Source organism: Schistocerca americana, chromosome 8, assembly GCF_021461395.2.
Source record: "Schistocerca americana isolate TAMUIC-IGC-003095 chromosome 8, iqSchAmer2.1, whole genome shotgun sequence".
Lineage (NCBI taxonomy): Eukaryota > Metazoa > Arthropoda > Insecta > Orthoptera > Acrididae > Schistocerca > Schistocerca americana.
In genome coordinates, this window is record NC_060126.1 from 392,439,654 (window position 1) to 392,444,977 (window position 5,324).

Below are 5,324 nucleotides of genomic sequence, written 5' to 3' on the forward strand. Positions count from 1 at the left end.
CACTCCAAGTAGGACACAGGGGACAGCGCCTGACCAAGATGTGTCATGGCACGTCAGCACAGCTTTTAAAGTGCAGTGCCAGCACTCAACCAGCCCATTGTTCTGCAGATGGTCGGCTGTTGTATGTATTTTGTTTGTACCACACAGGTCACACAGCTTGGAAAAAAGAACAGCCTCAAATTGTCATCCCTGGTCTGTTGTGTCCAAAGATGGACAGCCAAACCACGTGGTCCAGAAGGCAATAAAGACTGTGTGACAGAGATGGCTGTTATATCCAAAATTGGAATGGCCTTAACCCACCGACTCACATGGTCAATGATAGACAGGATGTATCAAAAACCCTCTGAAGAGAGGAGGGGGCTGACCAGGTTGAGATGTACATGATGGAATCTGTCTTTAGGAATGTCAAACAAGCCCAACAGTGAGCATGATGGCGGTGCTGGGTACAGAAAAACCTCAAGGAGGGGGGCCTAAAGATATCTTGAGCTACCTTTACTTTTACCATAATAAAAAAATCAAGTCACATGCAAAGTTTAAGAAAGTTTTATTTAAACTGATTATACACATATACAAGACAACGCTATCTTATGACATAAAAAAGTTACAATTGTGGTTCTCTTCCTTATACGAAGAATTCCATGCACTTATTCTTCCTGGCAATGGCCATGACTTTTCTTAGCTATCTATGTGCCAGTCAGAAACACATAAAATACAATGACACAGTTGAGTCAAGTTGACTGATGAAAGGAACAGACAAATAGCGTGTGGGCTGACTAAAGGGGCGGCACAGGTGGCAATGTGGGCAGCCCCACAATGGGGGGGGGGGGGGGGTTGAGCCCCCTGTGCCCCTGATATATATGCGCCACTGATGCATAGTGACCAGCCTGGAATGCTGGAAGGGTATTCATGCACAGGACCAGATTTTTGCAGTCTGCCCTAGCCCCTGTCCATACAAAATTCTCCGTTATTAGGCAAGTGGTGGTCTGAATACTGGGATAGCAGCAAATACCTTATGGCACAAGACAACCAGAAGTAGGGGGCAGGCTGTATCTGTGGAAATGTCACAGAGAACCTGTAGAGAAGAACCCAGAATTTGGTGCGACTCAGTTGACAGCAAGGTAGACTCACTGGGTAGTAACTGCTGTATGTGGTCATCTGTTTGTTGCAGGGCTGTTAGTTCATCAAAGTCCCAAGAGAATGATATCTTACCAACCTATGACATTTAGTCAGTGACAACGTTGTCTGTGCCCTTGATGTAATGGACATCAGTGGTGAATTGACGTATTACATCCCTGTGTCGGAAGTGTCATGGGGTAGGGGGAGATCAGCTGTAGGGTTAGGCACCACATTGACCAGTAGCTTGTGGTTTATATATAGTCACTGACCCACCCTAGATGTCCTCATGGAAATGTTGAACTGCTTTGTAAATGGCAAAAAGTTCTCGGTCGAATGTGGACCATGTATGCTGGGAGGCAGGCAACTTTTGCGAGAAGGAACAAAGTGGTCCCATGGAGCCCTTGATCTGTTGAAGAAGCACAGCACTGATGGCTGTATCACTTGCATCTGCTGTGATTGATATTGGAGTGTCCAACACTGGGTGTGCAAGATTGATAGCATTCATGAGTGCAGTTTTTAACAACATGAACATGCATCGCATGTTGTCGGACCACAGAACAATCCACATTTATTTACCAAGATCCCAGGACTGAAAATTTTCCTCTAAATGAGATAAGTATTCCACAATAATTTTTATTATAGCATTCTACTCTGCAAAATATACAGTAACACCCTATATTAGAATCAAAATTTGTTGAAGAATGCGCAGGTTTAATATTAACATTGAATATAGACCAAAGTAGTAAGCAGCATGATATACTGTCCAGAACACTTCATTGTTGTGTTTGTTAGTTTTGTATTGCTGAACATTATCATGGAAAAGCATGACACCAGTATTTAACTGTGGTGCTTATTTTAGATGGCTTATCTCTATTTCCTCAGTCGCTCAAAGAAGGCTCCAGAATTATCATTCCATGTTTCCACAACCAACTTCCTTGAAAGTTTAAAAAAATGGTAATCATAACATTTCTGACTGACACATTTTGGAATGCTTGTTTTGGTTTGTTTATGACGATTATAGACCTTCACAACATAAACTACTTTTTTGTCTCCATTTTATCACATGAAAGCCCTGTCGTATTGTAAGCCACATTTCTATTTAGTAGACATTCTTTTCCTACAGATAAAGAAAAGGAATGTACAGAAAAGTTATCTTCCATTAAATTTCATCATTCTCAGAAAGGAATTTTGAAACCCAAAGCGAAAAAAACTTGTGCTATTCTAATGTCATAGTCTCATGGAAACTGCTTCAAAAAATCAACAGGAAGATGAGTGATAGTTGAGGAATTTCACTTACTTTCAGCAGAAGTGGAGTTTGGTCCTCATCCAAGTCTCAATACTGAAATATTACTGTATCTCATTGCTACCCATCAGAACCCCTTGGAGAGCATTAAAAATAAACACCAGTCCAAATTGTCCAATTGTAAAGTGACCTGTTTCCAAATTACATACAAAAATAACCACTATTTCAATATACATATAATTCGAAAATGATGCTTTGCTGATTAACATTGTTCTTATGTGAGAAACATAATATAAATGTGAAATTAATACTGTAACTAATCGAAAGAAATGTAGCACATGGTTTTACTGAAACCTATCAGTATAAAATTACTACAGCAAATTAAATAGAACATATAAATAAAGCATGTTAATTGAATCTCCGATATATGTTAGCAATAAAATTCAGGCACTAGTTGATTTGTTATAAACAAATTTAGAAATGTAATTGTTACCTGTAACATAATTAGTCAGAAAATGTTATATTAACTCGTAACTAAGTTGAAAATCGGTTCACCTTGTTCAGCACTGAGAGTGTGTATGCTAATATAAAAAAGATCAAGGCAGAGGAGAAAGGGCACACTTCATCTGGTTCAGATAGAGATACATCAACTGAAAACTCATAAAATGTGGGCAGTCCAGTTATATTATCTTACATTCACTTATATCTTCTAGTATTAGTGGTAATTTTACTTCAATGTGTATGTAATATGACCATGAAAAAAATGTTACCATTTCTGGGTGACTATCATTAATTTAATATTTAATATAATTGGATAGGTAGCAAATCTACTCACTAAGCAGTGGCAGAACACACACATAAAAGGTTGTAATTAGGCAAGCTTTTGGAGCCAGTGGCTCCTTCTTCAGGCACAAGGGTTGAGGGGGGAAAGGAAAAGGGGTGAAGGAAAAGGGCTGGGAGATATAGGAAATGAGCAAATTTCAGAAATGTCACTCAGAACTGTGGGTCAGGGAAGACTTACTGGATGGGTTGAGAAGGAAAGAATGATTTTTTGGGACTGCACCAGACAAGATTTGAAAACCTATGAGCATAAAGATCTATCTTGCGTATTATTGTCTGTCTTGCATATTATCTTGTCTTCCATCTTACGCTCTCAGGTTTCCAAATCTCATCTGGTGCAGTCCTCAACAATAAGTCTTTCCTTCTCATCCCAGCTCGTAAGTCTCCCTTGACCCACAGTTCTGGATGACATTTTTCAAATCTACCCCTTTCCTAGACCTCTCCTGTCCTTTTTCTTCACCCCTCCTCCTTCCCCCTTAACCCTTCTGCTTGAAGAAGGAGCCACTGGTTCTAGAAGCTTGCTCAAGTATAACCATCTTTTATGAGTGTGTTGTGCTGCCACTTGGTGAGTAGATTTTTTATCTATCCAATTACATTATACTGTCGAAAATTGATTGTTTTCATTGTTATAATTGAATATTTAAGTTAGATTTCAGTTACTGAATTTCTCAATTTCAGCAATTTAGAGAATTATGCAAAACATCAACTAGTTGAAAACTTGTTAATGTTCTCCATTCTACTACTGAGAACTCCAGTCCTAATTAAAGAAAACAGCAAAATGTGTCTAAGTAAACTGTTTCTGTGTTATAATTATAAACACAGCAATTCATTCAGAAAGTGGTGCTATAGTTGCAAGTAAATGTAAAATCACATTGAGCTATCAGAAGAGTTTCTTTCACTTGCAAGTTCCTCTATACAGTAGCCATGTAGTCTCATTTCTTTCAACCTGTCTCTCCTATGTCATAAAACAAACTTCTGGTCTTAATGATGTGCATGTTGTTTCTGCCACTTGGTAAATGGATATCTTGTCTGCCTACTGAATGACATACAGTCCTGGATTTAATTTGTCTTCAGGAAGCAATTTAGGAAAATGGAAACAGTTTAGATCTTATGTCAGCAATTGGTACTAATTGCAGCTCTGTAATAATTATCATAAAAAGTGGCTTGCATGTGAATTAAGTGCAGCATATTGGAATACTTGAGACTTCTTCAAAAATATCCATTTCAACTGTGATTTCATTTATGCCTTCAAGTCCTATAAGATGTTTAGTTGAATTTCTTGATACCTGATTGACCTGGATCAGTCTATAAGTCTTGTGAACAAAACACACCCACCCACACCCACACACACACACACACACACACACACACACACACACACACACACACACACACACAATTTTCAGTTGACATCATGACATCAGAAGCATAACAATAACAATACTTCTTTCTAACATTCCATTATATCCTTTAGGCTCTCTCAGATGTTACAAGATGAAAGGAGAATATTGTTTTCAATCACAGATCTTAGACATAATAATTCTTTACTAAGAGGAAAATATATTGCAGAATGACAGCTGAAATTGATTAATTCCACAATATCTTAGTGTCAGTTGAACAGTCCTAGATTATAAATTTACTTTAAAATTAATGGTTTAACTGACTTTTCAGATACATTTATACTTATTTTGTTAACTGTTTGGCTAGATAATTTTAAAGTTCATTACCCAGTTGGAAATATTTTCAGTTTTTGAATTAACTGGTGACGAGAGTCATAATGTTCTACATAGCACTTTATCAAGCATGTGGAATCCAACCCTGGTACGTAGGGCATCATCAAGCAGAAGTAGCTGTCATAAATTAATATTTTACCGTATATGAACAATTAACTATTCTGAACCCCTATATACTGTTCATACTTACTTGCATAAAACAAGAATTGAGGGGGCAAGAAAGCAGTTCATTCAAAAAATGGGTGCTGCTTGCACAGCTAAACTAAAGAGTTGTTATTTATCTACTACTGCTTGCTTGGCACTTACATACATTTAGCATATAAAAATACAACTCTTACCTGCCTTCTACAGAATACAGTACATCTGGCAGTTAATTTTGTTGCTTGTCATCC